Here is a 15,557-nt window from a genome sequence, read left to right as displayed (position 1 = left end):
AGTTGTGTAGGTTTAAATCCAACACTGCTTCTTGTGACCCTGGTAAGTCACTCAACCCTCCATTGCCCCAGGTACATTAGATAGATATTGAGCCCATCAGGACAAATAGGGAAAATGCTTGAGTACCTGATTTGTAAAAAACTGCTTAGATAACCTTGATAGGCAGTATATAAATACCTAAAATAAATAAATAAAATTATTTATAAATATCTGAAAATTGGAACTATGAGAGAGGTGATTAAATTTGCAGATGACACTAAATAGTTCAAAATTGTTAAAATGTGTACAGAGTGTCAAAAATTGCAGGCAGACCTTAGGAAATGGCATGTCCAAATGACAGATGAAATTTAATGTGGACAAATGCAAAGTGATGCATATTGGAAAGAATAAACCAAATCATGGTTACCAGATGCTAGGGTCCACCTTGGGGGTTAGCACCCAAAAATATCTGGGTGTTATTGTAGACAATATGATGAAACCTTCTGCCCAATGTGCGGCAGTAGCCAAAACAGGAATTATTTTAAAAAAGGGGATTGTTAACAAGACTCCATGGTGCAACCTCACCTTGAGTATTGCATTCAATTCTGGTCATCTTATCTCAAGAAAGATATAGCGGAACTAGAAAAGGTTCAAAGAAGAGCGACCAAGATGGTAAAATAAATGGAACTCCTCTCATATAAGGACAGGCAAAAAAAGATTAGGGCTCTTCAGCTTGGAAAAGAGACAACTAAGGGGAGATATGATTGAAGTGTACAAGATTCTGAGTGGTGTAGAATTGGGTATAGTGTGTCAATTTTTTACTCTGTCAAAAATTAAAAGGACTAGGGGATACTCGAAGTTACAAGGAAATACTTTTAAAACCAATAGGAAGAAATATTTTTTCACTCAGAGAATAGTTAAGCTGTGGAACACATTGCCAGAGGTTGTGGTAAGAGCGATTGACGTAGTTAGTTTTAAGAAAAGTTTGGACAATTTCCTGGAGGAAAAGTCCATAGTCTGTTTTTAAGACAGACGTGGGGGAAGCCACTGCTTGCCTTGGATCAGTAGCATGGAATGTTGCTACTGTTTTAGTTTTGGTCAGGTACTAGTGACCTAGATTGGCTACCGTGAAGATGAGCTACTGGGTTTGACCCAGTAAGACTATTCTCATGTTTTTATGTTCTCTTATTCCTTACAGTATGTTCCTAACATAATTTTAAGGTCTATGCATGATTATAGGAAGTGACTTGAGAGGAGTAATGTGGGCATAGCGACATTGGTGAAATATAAGGCATGCAGCAGAGTTCTGATCAGATTGAAGGGAGAGAGATGGTTTAGCGGAAGACCAGTGAGAAGCATGTTGCAGTAGTCTAGGCAAGAGGTAATGAGGGTATGGATGAGGGTCTTGGCAGTGCACTCAGAAAGGAAGGATCTGATTTTAGCGATATTGAAGAGAAAGAAATGACAGATTTTGACTGATTGAAACATAAGAAATGCCTTCACCGGATCAGACCGTGGTCCGGCGATCCGCGCACGCGGTGGCCCATTTAGGTTCTCCTCTTTGGAGACCCGGATTTCCCGTATCCCTCAATATGATTTGCAAGAAGGTGTGCATACAACTTGCGCTTGAAACTCGGAACAGTATTCTCCGCCACAACCTCCTCCGGGAGAGCATTCCAAGCGCCAACCACTCGCTGTGTGAAACAGAATTTCCTAACATTTGTCCTAAACCTGCTGCCACTCAGTTTCAGGCTATGACCCCTTGTCCGTGTCACCTCTGAAAATGTTAGTAATGCTGCTTCCTGGTCTATTTTATCAAAACCCTTTAATATTTTAAAAGTCTCTATCAAATCCCCTCGCAATCTTCTCTTCTCGAGAGTGAATAGTCCCAGTTTTATGAGGCGTTCTTCGTAGCTCAAATTTTCCATACCTTTGACTAGTTTCGTGGCTCGCCTCTGCACCCTCTCCAGCAGAGTTATATCCTTCTTAAGGTATGGAGACCAGTGCTGGACACAGTATTCCAAGTGAGGTCTGACCATCGCTCTGTAAAGTGGCATTATGACCTCTTCCGATCTGCTCGTGATCCCCTTCTTAATCATGCCCAACATCCTGCTTTCTTTCTTCGCCGCCGCCGCACATTGAGCCGAAGGCTTTAGGGTTCTGTCTATCAGTACCCCCAAATCCCTTTCTTGTTCGCATTTGGCTAATGTCACCCCCAACATCTTATACTCATGTTCTTTGTTTTTCTTTCCTAGATGCATCACCTTGCATTTGTCTATGTTAAAATTCATCTGCCACTTTTTCGCCCAAGTTTCCAGCTGGTCTAGATCCTTCTGGAGATCCTCGCAGTCCCCTAGAGAGCCAACCACCCGACATATTTTTGTATCATCTGCAAACTTTGTTACATTGCATGTTGTTTCCTCTTCAAGGTTGTTTATAAAAATATTAAATAAGATAGGCCCAAGAACCGAACCCTGGGGCACGCCGCTGGTCACTCTCTCCCAGTCCGAGAATTGCCCATTAATGCAAACCCTCTGCCTTCTGTTCTCGAGCCATTTTCCAATCCATCTGTGCACTTCTCCTCAGTAGTTTTCTCATAAGCCTTGCATGCGGAACCTTGTCAAACGCTTTCTGGAAATCCAAGTAAACTATATCCACTGGATTTCCACTATTCAATTGTTTGTTCACCTTTTCAAAGAATTGAAGTAAATTTGTCAGACATGACTTCCCTTTCCTAAAGCCGTGTTGACTAGCCCTTATTAAGTTGTAATCTTCCAAGTGTTGTACAATGTTGTCTTTAATTAGCGCTTCGATTATCTTCCCAGGAACTGATGTGAGACTCACAGGTCTGTAGTTTCCTGGTTCACCTCTTGATCCTTTTTTGAAAATTGGGATGACATTTGCTATCTTCCAGTCCACTGGTATTTGCCCGGTTTTAATTGACATGTTGGCTAAGGATTGCAATAGTTCACCAATTTCAACCTTAAGTTCCTTTAATACTCTTGGGTGAATTCCATCTGGTCCAGGGGATTTGTCACTTTTTAGTTTGTCAATTTGAAAGTATATCATGTCCAACTCCACTTCTACTGTTTCGAGGCTTTCCTCTATGCCTCCGGTGAATATCTTCCCTGTGTCTGGCATTGTTGTAGTGTCCTCATTTGTGAAGACAGAGGCAAAGAATGCATTTAACTTATCGGCTACTTGTTTGTCTTCTTTGATTGACCCTTTCCTTCCTTGGTCGTCAAGAGGGCCCACTGCCTCTCTTGCTGGTTTCTTTCCCTTTATATATCTAAAAAAGGGCTTGAAGTTTTTGGCTTCTTGCGCTATTTTTTCTTCATAAATTTTTTTGGCATCTCTTACCACTTTATGACACTTTTTCTGATCGATTTTGTGACAGTTCCAGGCCTCCACTGTTTTTTCCTGTTTCCATTTTTTAAACGAGTTCCTCTTCCCTTACTGCATCCTTAACCTCTTTGGATAACCAAGCTGGTTCACCTTTATTCTCTTTTCGCCTTCCTTTGGATATCTTTGGTATGTGGATATTCTGTGCTTCTATGATGATGGTGTTTTTCAGTAGAGACCATGCTTGCTCAACTGTTTGGATTTCTGCTTTGCGCTTCTTGAGCCGTTTTCTAACCATGGTTCTCATGCTGTTGTAATTCCCTTTTTTGAAGTTAAAGGTCGTGGCTTTAGTCTTGATTGGTTTCCCCCTTCCGATGCCAATGGTATAATTGATCATATTGTGATCACTTGTCCCCAGCGGGGCCGTAACTTCTACATCTGCTGTCTTCCCAGTAATGCCATTTATGACCAAGTCAAGGATTGCATTTCCTCTTGTCGGTTCTCCTACCATTTGTTCAAGGAAGCAATCTCCTATCAATTCTAGGAATTTTATCTCCCTGCCGCAGCTTGACGTTCCCAAATTCCAGTTTATCCCCGGAAAGTTGAAGTCTCCCATGATCGTTACATTTCCTGATCTACATCTACGACTAATTTCTTCCATCATTTCTTTGTCTGTTTCCTCATTCTGTCCCGGGGGTCGATAATAGAGGCCAATTCGTGTATCTGCTTCTTTTTGTCCATGGAATCTTCAACCAGAGGGACTCTAGTTTAACATTAGCTTCTGTTTCTCCATCCCTAACAGACTCTATTTCCTCATGGACGTACAGGGCAATACCTCCCCCTTTTTGCCCAATTCTATCTTTTCTGTATAGTTTATATCCTTGCAATGCTGTGTCCCATTCATTTTCTTCATTCCACCATGTTTCTGTTATTCCTATGATATCCAGTTGTTTTCTTTTTGCTAATTCTTCCAGTTCTCCCATTTTGTTTCTTAAGCTTCTCGCATTCGTGTACATACATTTAAGTACTGTTCTTGCTAATTTCCTGGATTTAGTGGTCTTCACATCCTTTTTTGTATCCATTTGATCTGTTTCATTGCCACTTGTAGAATCATCGTGTTCTTGCCTTTTAACTACGCGGTTGGTTGAAGTTTTCTCCTCGGGATATCCTGGTGTCCGGGCCATCGACGGATGTCAACTGTCGGCACTCCCCTAATCTTTAGTTTAAAGCCTTCTCAATGGACTTCTTCATGTTCTCAGCCAGGACTCTCGCTTCTTGTTTGGTGAGGTGTAGTCCGTCCTTTCTATAGTACCTGCTTCTTCCCCAGAATGTTGCCCAATTTCGCACAAAGTCAAAACCCTCTTCTTCGCACCATCGCCTCATCCAGGCGTTTACAACTCTCAGTTCATCCTGCCTTATTTCGTTCGCTCTCGGTACTGGCAGGATTTCCGAGAAAGCCACCTTCACCTCCCTGACTTTCAATAGCCTTCCGAGTGAGCGGAGCTGGTCCTTTACTTCTTCCCTGTCGTATTTCCGTCCGCTAACATCATTAGTTCCCACGTGGATAAGCACTGCAGTGTCCTTTCCCTCTGCTCCGTCTAAGATCTTGGTTATCTTGCTAGCCACATCCTTGACTCTTGCACCAGGCAGACAGGTGACCAGTCTATCTTCTCTTCTTCCCGCAATGTGGCTGTCCACATTCCTTATGATGGAGTCTCCAACTATAATCCCAATCTTCTTTAGTTGGGGGTTCCTCGGGGGTCTTAAGTCCGTATCCACGGTGTAAGTCCAATCTTCTTTCTTCTGTGGCTCATCCTCAGATGGTCTATCATCTGTGTTGATTGAATTGGTGCCTCCTTTTGCCTCAATTAATCCTCCTTCTTGGGCTGTTTGGTTGCTGATCCCAAGCCCTGGGGTCTCCACAATCTGCTGGTGGGCATCTTCGATGTATCTCTCCAATTCCTCAATCATTTCACTAGTGCAGGACTCCACAAGCAACCTCTCCTGCGTGCGCTTTTCCTCTTTATTGATGAGGAGTTCTTCCAATTCCTTCACAGTTCCCTCCAGCAACCAGACTTGTTGTTTCAGGCTTTCCAGCTTCCTGCACCAACTGCAAATGTATGACGTAGTCCCTGAGGGGAGGTAGTCATACATACTGCAGCCGTTGCAGAAGACCGGAAAGCACACCATCTGGCATCCGTGGGTGCTCATACTTGTTCTTCCTCCGAGCTTCCTGTGCTTTTGTGTGAAACCTCTGTACCGGTGTGTTATGTGAGTCCTCCTACCTTGCTTCCTGGCTCTTTCTTAGGGCGTCTTCGCAAAGGCGCTCTCGCTAAGGCGAGCGCCTTTGCCGCTCGCCTTCGCAACGCGCCGAGTCGCGCAGTAGATGACGCGCTGGGGGTGGGCGGAGCTACCTCTCGCCTACCCCGCGCTGCCTGCTAGCCCCAAGCCTTCCCCTCCTTTGCAAAACAGCAAAATCCGAAAGGTAACCAAAAGGCAAACTACTTACAAAGGTAGTTTGCTCCGGTGTGGGGGATGATCTCCGCGGCTCTCCTTTTTAATGGGGAGCCGAGTCGCACAGTAGATGACGCGCTGGGGTGGGCGGAGCTCCTCTCGCCTACCCCGCGCTGCCTGCTAGCCCCAAGCCTTCCCCTCCTTTGCAAAACAGCAAAATCCGAAAGGTAACCAAAAGGCAAACTACTTACAAAGGTAGTTTGCTCCGGTGTGGGGGATGATCTCCGCGGCTCTCCTTTTTAATGGGGAGCCGAGTCGCGCAGTAGATGATGCGCTGGGGGTGGGCGGAGCTACCTCTCGCCTACCCCGCGCTGCCTGCTAGCCCCAAGCCTTCCCCTCCTTTGCAAAACAGCAAAATCCGAAAGGTAACCAAAAGGCAAACTAGATAATGAAGGGAATAGGCTTAGTAGATAAAGACAGGTTGTTCACCCTCTCCAAGGTAGAGAGAATAAGAGGGCATTCTCTAAAGTTTAAAAGGGGATAGATTCCGTACAAACGTAAGGAAGTTCTTCTTCACCCAGAGAGTGGTAGAAAACTGAAATGCTCTTCCGGAGTCTGTTATAGGGGAAAACACCTCTAGGGATTCAAGATAAAGTTAGACAAGTTCCTGCTGAACCAGAACGTACGCAGGTAAGGCTAGTCTCAGTTAGGCACTAGTCTTTGACCTAAGGGCCGCCGCGTGAGCGGACTGCTGGGCACGATGGACCACTGGTCTGACCCAGCAACGGCAATTCTTATGTTCTTATGGTGGTGACTCATGTAGCAAAAGCACTTTGGGAGAAAACCTGAGAGAGGACATTGTTTTGTATTAACTCTCTCTATAGAACAGTCTCACAAGAATTATTGGATCAGAAGCAAAATTTTTAAAATTTAAGGAGTTGAAAATCTTTATTTTCCTGCTTTAGCCTTTGACATCCCAAGGTAGAGTAAAGGGAGACTCTACAAACTATGGGTCCAGCAATTAGGTTAAATATATCTAGGGCTCTAAATTTACGTTGAAGGGGTAGCATAAATTTTGTTTGTTTTTAAAGTGTCTTGTTTGGTTTAAGGAGTTCTTTTTTATTGACTTTTATGTATTTAGCTCTGTAAACTGTCATGATCTTATCCAGCCTGGTGGTAAATCACATTTTAAATAAATATAAACTCATTTCTTGATCATGTATTTATAGGACTTTTACCTCCTTTCTCATTTGAAATCATATAGGGAGAAATTAAAGAGTAAGTTTAAAAGCAGTAAATCACCTAGACCAGATGGTTTGAATTCCAACATCAAATTGCTAATCTACTGTTAGTGATCTGTTACCTGTCCTTAAAATCATCTGTAGTACCTGAAGATAGGAGGATGGCCAGTGTAAAACTAATTTTTAAATAGGGTTCCAGGAGTGATCCAGGAAATTATAGACCAGTAAGCCTGATTTTGGTGCTGGACAAATTAGTGGAAAGTAAATAATAAATTACTGAGCACATAGACAAACATGGTTTAATGGAAGTCAGCATGGATTCAGCCATGAGAAGTCAAACCTCATAATTTGCTTCATTTCTTTGAAGGCATGGGGTAAATTGTGGATAAAGGTGAGCCAGTTAATGTAGTGTATCTAGATTTTCAGAAAGTTTTTGACAAAGTCCCTCATGAAAGAAGCCTGTGAAAATTTAAAAGCCATGCGATAAGAGGTAATATCATTTTGTGGATTAGGAACAGGTTAATGGATAGAAAACAAAGGGTAGGGTTAAATGGCCATTTTTGTCAGTGGAGGAGGATGAATAGTGGAGTACTGTAAGGATCTGTACTGGGGCCAGTGCTATTTAACGTATTTATAAATGATTTTAAAATGGGAACAAGTGAGGTAATTAAATTTGTAAATGAGACAAAACTATTCAAAGTTGTTAAAACACTTGTGGACTGTGAAAAATTGCAGTAAGACTTTAGAAAATTGGAATCCAGGCATCCAAAAGGTAAATGAAATTTAATGTGGACAGATGCAAAGTAATGCACATTGAGAAGAATAATTTGAATCAATTACTTGATGCTAGGGTCCACCTTAGGAGCCATAGACAATATGCTGAAATCTGCCCAGTGTGCAGCAGTGATCAATAAAAAAAACAGGATGATAGGAATTATTAGGAAAGGGATAGAAAATAAGAACCATGGTCCAACCTCACCTTGAGTATTGCATGCAATTCTGGTCACTGTAGCTCAGAAAAGATACAGCGGAATTAGAGAAGGTTTAAAGAAGGAAAATCAAAATGATAAAGGGACTGGAACTCCTCTCATTTGAGGAAAGGCTAAAGGAATTAGGGCTGTTCAGTTTGGAAAAGAGTCAGCTGAGGGGAAATATGATAAAGTGCGGGTTGGAGCGGAAAAAAACACTGAGCAACCATCTTGTGATCAGTCACGTGACATCCCCACTGACTTTATATTCTTGATTTAAATATGAATACAGATATGTATCTTTAACTTAAATTTACTTTCTGTACAAGTTTATATGTGATAAATAATTATAAAACGATAAATAAATAAAAAAAAGAATTGCCACTGCTGGGTCAGACCAGTGGTCCATTGTGCCCAGCAATCCGTTCATGTGGCGGCCCTTAGGTCAAAGACCAGCGCCCTAACTGAGACTAGCCCTACCTGCATAAGTTCCGGTTCTGCAGGAACTTGTCTAACTTTGTCTTGAATCCCTGGAAGGTGTTTTCCCCTATGACAAACTCCGGAAGAGCCGTTCCAGTTCTCTATCACTCTCTGGGTGAAGAAGAACTTCCTAATGTTCGTACATAATCTATCCCCTTTCAATTTTAGAGAGTGCCCTCTCGTTCTCCCTACTTTGGAGAGGGTGAACAACCAGTCCTTATCTGCTAACTCTATTCCCTTCAGTACTTTGAATGTTTCGATCATGTCCCCCCTCAATCTCCTCTGTTCGAGGGAGAAGAGGCCCAGTTTCTCTAATCTTTCGCTGTACAACAACTTCTCCAGCCCTTTAATCATTTTAGTCGCTCTTCTCTGGACCCTTTCAAGTAGTACCGTGTCTTTCTTCATGTACGGCGACCATTGCTGGATGCAGTACTCCAGGTGGGGGCGGACCATGGCCTGTTACAGCGGCATGATAACCTTCTCTGATCTGTTCGTGATCCCCTTCTTTATCATTCCTAGCATTCTGTTTGCCCTTTTCCCCGCCACAGCACATTGCATGGATGGCTTCATCAACTTGTCAATCAGAACTCCCAAGTCTCTTTCCTGGGAGGTCTCTCCAAGTAGTGCACCGGACATCCTGTATTCGTGCATGAGATTTTTGTTACCGACATGCATCACTTTACACTTATCCTCTTTGAACCTCATCTGCCATGTCGATGCCCATTCCTCGAGCCTGATTTTGTCACTTGCAGATCTTCGCAGTCCCCCTGTGTCTTCACTACTCTGAATAACTTCATATCGTCCACAAATTTAATCACTTCACTTGTCGTACCTATGTCCAGATCATTTATAAAGATGTTGAAGAGCACAGGTCCAAGCACTGAGCCCTGTCTGATCTGCCTGATAAGAAAAATACCATACCAGTTGATTCTTCCTAATTACTCTAAAAACAGTTGGAATCTGAAGTTTAAAGCTATAGTTACCCCATGTAGTAATAAAATTAACTAAAATATATAAAAGAGATGTTAATTGTAAAAACCTTTTGTACTAGACATAATACCTTAAACTTAATCCTGTATCTAATAGGAAGCCAGTGCAATTCACGCAGAAGAGATGAAAACCTTTCAGATTTTCTAACCAAAAAGATTAGCAATTGAATTTTGAAACAATTGTAATCTAGTAAGAACATTTTTAGATATTCCACAATAAATAGTTATTTTTGAGAGCCTTCTCATATTACACCTAAGATTCTAGATGCATTACACCTAAGATTCTAGATGCATTATCTATTTTTAAAACTTCACCAGATATTAACTTCACTTCATTCATACAAATACTCTTGTAATTTCCAAAACCAATAAGTTTTGTCTTAGCTGTATTTAATTTTAAAAAGTTTTTCCTAACTCAAGCACTAACTCTTGACTGATACATTCAGGAACATTTACCGTATATGCTAGAATATAAGTTGATCCGAATATAAGTCGAGGCCCCCATTTTTCACCCCTCCCTCATGCCCTCCCCTGCCAGGCTCTACACCCAGGCCCCCTCCCTGCCAGGCTTTGCAACCAGCCTTCTTCCCTCCATGCCCTACCAGGCTTTGTACCCAGCCCCCTCACTCCCTGCCAAGCTCTCCACCCAGCCCTCTTCACGTTTCAGGTTTATTAAAAATTTGATATACCACCTTATCAAATATCAAAGCGGTTTTACATAGTATAAAAAGAAATGATAAAAAATACATTAAAAACAGATTTCAATACAATAGCAATAACAGTCTGATGCACTGACAATGACTTACTGATACGAGAGGTGACTGGGCTGAACTACAATATTTTGATAGAAAAAGATAGGAAAAGGGTAAAAACAGATGGGAAGGGGAACAAGTAAATTATCTAAAAATACAAGTCTCTGTACCCAGCCCCCCTCACTCCTTGCCAGGCTTTGCACCCTATCTCAACTTCCTACCCTGTACCCCTTCTGGTGGTCTGGTGGTAGGCCAGGACAGGAGGGATGCCTCCTGTTTCCCATCCAACTAACTTTTTTTTAACCCCCCATCCCCTCCTCGCAGTGGTAGGCCTACTAACTTTTTTTTTCCCAGCGCTTACCTTTTGTGCCATTTTTAATCCCTGGTGGTCCAGCAGTGTTCAGGGCAGGAGTGATCTTTCCGCGCCCTACCCCGTGCTGAGCCTCTTAGTCCCTGGTTCCCATTTTGTGGCCAGTGGCGCATCCGACAGGGCTGAGCTTTTTGTGCTTCCTGCTCGGCCCCGCGCTGCTCTCTGAATGGCCGCCACCAGTTATCGTCCCGGCCATTCAGAGAGCAGCAAGAAAAGCTCAGCCCTGTTGGGTGCGCACCGCTGGCCGCGAAATGGGAACCAGGGACAGAGAGGCTCAGCACAGGGCAGGACATGGAAAGATCACTCCTGCCCCATACACCGCTAGACCACCAGGGATTAAAAACAGCACAAAAGGTAAGTGTGGGGTGGGTGTGGTTGTTTTTTTTTTTTTGGGGGGTGGGGGGGTTAAAGTCAGTCAGCTGAGACAGGAGGCATCCCTCCTGTCCCGGCCTGCAGTATTGTCCAGTAGGGGGTCGGGTGGATGACCTGAATATAGGACGAGAGCCCCATTTTTGGGCCCAAAAATCTCATCCGTGGGAGTCCCATTGGCTAGAGGGGGGTCCATGTAGGAGTCCCGTGGGCCATAGGGGGGGTCCCCATGGGAGTCCTGTGGGTCAGGGGGGGATTCCCATGATACCCATTCCCATGCAGAACCCTTATGCAGAAGTTGTCCGATATTCGACCTAATGGCATCAGCAGCCAACAAGAAGGCGGAAGGGTTCTTCAACCACTATCACAAACCCAAAAGCGAAGGCTTAGACGTGCTGGCACAGCCCTGGCTGCTGGAGTGTCTTCTTTATGTCTTACCTCCTTGGCCCATGATAGGCTGACTATACCAACGGATCAAGGTGCACCAAGGATGGTTGGTTCTTGTGGCACCTGATTGGCTGAGGCGGCCATGGTATGCAGACCTTGTTCATTTACAACTGGATTAGGGGCTCAGGCTTTCCTGTCATCTTCGTCTCCTTATGCAGAGCCCAATTGCATTCCAGGATTGGGACCACTATTCTTAGGAGTTATAGCTATTCTCTTGGAACAGTAAGAAGTCAATTGTGGCAGCCTATTTGAAGGCTTGGAGATGTTTTCAGTCTAGGTGTGTCCAGAAGGACGAGGACCCATGCTGAATGTCAGTACCACTGATTCTCGCCTTCCTTCAAGACATGCTGGAAAAAGGTCTTGTTGTCGGTTCTCTGAGAGTTTAGATTGCCAGCCTTTCTTGCATCTATCCTCAGTCTCTGGTAGTCTCTCTAGCCACTCATCTGGATGTGGTCAGGTTTTTCAAGGGCACTTTGCATCTTTTGCCCTCCTTTGCATTGTCAGTGCCCGACTTGGAATCTCAATCTGGTTCTCTGGGCAATTGCACATCCGCCCTATGAACCTCTGGACCAGGTGACCTTAATGAATCTTACCATCAAGACGGTTTTCCTGGTGGCCATCACATTGGCCCACAGGGTCTCTGAACTTCAGGCTTTGTCCTGCAGGGATGTTTTCCTTCAGATTACAGACTTCAGCATAATTCTGCGCACTGTTGCCATTATTGAGATGGCTTGGAGAAATCCACTGCTTATTCCTAGGATAAGCAGCATAGAATCTGTTTTGCTACTTAGAGATCTAGCCAGGTACTTTAGACCTGGATTGGCTACTGTTGAAAACAGGATATTGGGCTTGATGAACCTTCAGTCCCAGTATGGCAATTCTTATGTTATTATGTGGTCTCAAGTTTCCACATCAATCATGAGGTGCAGTTGCCTGCCTTTTTCTTCCTCAGGATCGAGCAAGTATGTCGGTGTTTTGAGGTCTCTAGATGTGTGCAGAGTTTTGTTGAAGTACTTGAGAGTTACGAACGAGTTTCGCATGTCCAGCCACTTGTTCGTGCTGATGGGTCCTGCCCGTAAAGGCTGACTGGCTTCAAAAGCCACCATTTTCATGGCTATCTCCTCCGCCTATGTTTCGGCCAGGAAACTCACTACGATTTCAGTGAAGGCTTATTTCACTAGAGGCATTTGCTCCTCGTGGGCAGAGTCGTTGGCAGTTTCCCTTGAGGAGATTTGTAGATCGGCAACTTGGTCCTCCTTACCTATTTTTATGAACTTTGTCATTGGCAGCCTCAGGATAATGAATCCTGGGACACCGGGACAAGAAAAACTCTTATGAGCCGCTGCGGGAAGCACAAGGAAAGGAAAAGAATGTTAACAGAAGGAAACACCACCTCACCAGGTAGGTAATCTTCGAGTAATAACGAGGTTTATTCTTGAAACCAAAATAAATCAAGCTAACTTGCTTGCTTTCATATTAATCAGTTCAAAACAAAACACAAACTTGTCAGGATGTTCAGTGAACAAGAATAGTCCCAAAAACAATCAAAACATATCATTAAATAGTCTCTGAGTAAATGTAGGTTAGATGCAGTTCCAAACACAGAAAACAAATCTTCCCTAAAGCTGTGGCTGACTTTCCAGCCAATCAACAGTCCAATCACTTGGAAAAACTTCAAACCAAAAACAGTCTCTTGTGCTGATATCTTCAGCCTGAGTCAGTGCTACGGCACTGACCCTCCCAGCAGCTGACGTGCTGGCCAGGCAGTGTGCTCCGCGTGGTAACAACTTTGCCAACAATAGGCCCTCTATCCCACCACTGAGAACGTGGGGCAAACCCAACTGCTTAGGACTGGAACAGTCCTTCCCCCACCCAGGGGAAACAGAAAAACATTCAAAATTCAAAGCAAGTCTTTCACAGTTCTCACAGGTGCCACCAAGCACCACAGCTCCTTCAGGGTTACCAAAAAGAAAACTTTGAAGTAGTTTAAATAAGCAAGGTTTCAGTTACTCACATAGGCAGTATCAACTACTTTCTTCTGGAACAGCAAACTTCCATGGGCAGGACTTCATTCTGTAACTCAGCATTTGGCTCTGGGTCTAGCTCCATGTCCTGAGGAACTTCAGGCATGCAGAGAGGCAGTTCTGCTCCAGCCTCACATGGGGGCTGCCATTCAGAGCTCTTAGCCCTGAGCGCCGCTGCCTGTCCTCAAACTGTAGCTGCTCCTTCTGATTCTGCTTCTGTCTCTGCCTTTCTAACAGCTCAGCTCTTTGGGATAACAGTCTGCAGCCATGCCCCAAACCCTCAGGTGAAAATAATTTCCTGGGAACTAACCTAGGATTGCATGGTGGGATGGGAAACCTGCACTTCTGCTCTCCCGCTCCCTCTATAGGTCAAAGAAGGAAAGTCATCCAATTGCTCAGTTTGGGGTTTAAATGGAGCTGCTTGTGGAGTGTCTGCTCTTGAACTGTGCACTGCTCTGAGGACACTCCTAGCAGGCATAGGCTGCATACTTCAAGTTTTACAAGATTGACGTAGAGGCCAAGCAGGATACTGCTTTTGGATCTTCAATGTTGGCAGTCAGGTCATCATCAGTCCCTAGCTTTGAGAGACTGCTCTGTTAACGTCCCACTTATCCGGGAATAGAGTGGGATTGTACAAGAATGAAAGATTAGGTTCTTACCATTGCTAATCTTCTTTCTTGTAAATCCACACTTTATTCCTGGAACCCGTCCTGGGAGTTGCTGATTCACCAATTGTCTTCCTTGTTAAGTACTGGTAAGCTGGACTTATTCTTAACCAGCCTTTCTAAGAGTTTATTTTATTTTTATTTTTCCTCTAACTCTACTTTTCACTTCTCTATTACCCTCCAGGTACTTTAGTTAGATTGTGAGCCTTCGGGACAGTAAGGGAATTTTTCAAGTACCTTTCTTATTTCTAATCTTAATGTATATTTTCTGTAAACCGCTTAGAACCTAACGGATGTAGCGGTATATAAGAAATAAATTACATTACATTACCATCTGAACATGTGCACTTTACCTTGGGGGTCCCTAGTTGGGACGTCCCCTTCCAATATTGCAGGCTGTGTCTCCTTATAGCATAATTCCTTTCAGGTTCATACTGTTTGCTAACCTGTTTATGATTGTTTTGAAATTTCAAGTTATGAGCAGTTAGACTTGTTTGTCGAGAAGTTTCCCCGTACCCCTCCTTTTTGTTTGTATCCTCTACAGGTGTGACTGTCTGCTTTTGAACTAACTGGAGACCAGGGGGCAGTTCTGAGGTAAGAGGAGAGTGTCAGAAAAATTATGTAAATGAGGCTTCCTACAAGCAGTCTTGCGACATGGGATATATAACCCACTTGTCCAGGAATAGAGTGTGGATTTACATGAAAGATGATTAGCAAAGATAAGAACCTAATCTTTCAATATGCTTATTTATCGCATATTCAAATGTATCCCAGCATCAGTCACCTCAAATAACACGCAGCTTACCTCCAGAGACATTCTCTATAGAATTAAATTTATCCTTGTCTAATAGGCATGCACCTGTAATTTTATTTCTAGTGCAATAGGTATATTATTCTGGACAAGCTGTGAAGAAGATATCCTCTCCAGTTTTTGAATCCCTCTTACTTCACCAGACGGCTCTGCTGCCCCTTTCAATTTTTTCCTTGTGCACACAAGCCAGAAGGAATCCTTCTGATTTTTCTCTGCTTGTTGTCTTTATTTTTTTCAATATTTTCACAAATTTTTCATCTTTCGGTGCTAAGAGCATCTTTGGTCAAGGATCCAGCTCTGCCTATATGAAGGAGAAGAAGACTGGTGTGCAACTGACAGGCTTTTTGATACGTGCTGACCAGCCTGCAAAAGCCTTTTTGGAGCTGAGGGCCATTCCCTTTGTAGCATTTCTTGCCTACTGCTTTGTAGGGGCTTGAATGCATACTGTGAGACATCTGTAGGGGGCTCACCGGGGTCGCATCAGCAGGTTCTCGGGTTGGAGGCTCAATCAGACATCGGTCAGACTGGCAGCCCAAAGATTCAGCGCTGGAAGGACATACAATTTTGAGGCAGTTGTTTCTTCTCCCAGTTGTTTCTTCAACCTAGCTTTGGAGCTGAGACATGCTGCAGCACATTGACATCACAGGTTACAGTAAGTAAGGCTGT

General features: G+C 43.6%; 1 protein-coding gene across 5 annotated transcripts in view; it reads left to right on the top strand.

The window, feature by feature from the left end:
* UBXN7 (UBX domain protein 7) overlaps positions 1-15,557 on the top strand; it is a 622,514-nt gene that overhangs the window by 514,118 nt on the left and 92,839 nt on the right. The gene's annotated exons all lie outside the window — the stretch shown is intronic.

The sequence above is a fragment of the Geotrypetes seraphini genome, chromosome 9 (genome assembly GCF_902459505.1).
Source record: "Geotrypetes seraphini chromosome 9, aGeoSer1.1, whole genome shotgun sequence".
Taxonomy (NCBI): Eukaryota; Metazoa; Chordata; class Amphibia; order Gymnophiona; family Dermophiidae; genus Geotrypetes; species Geotrypetes seraphini.
Note: the sequence above shows the minus strand (reverse complement) of the source record. Positions and strands in the feature narration are given on the sequence as shown.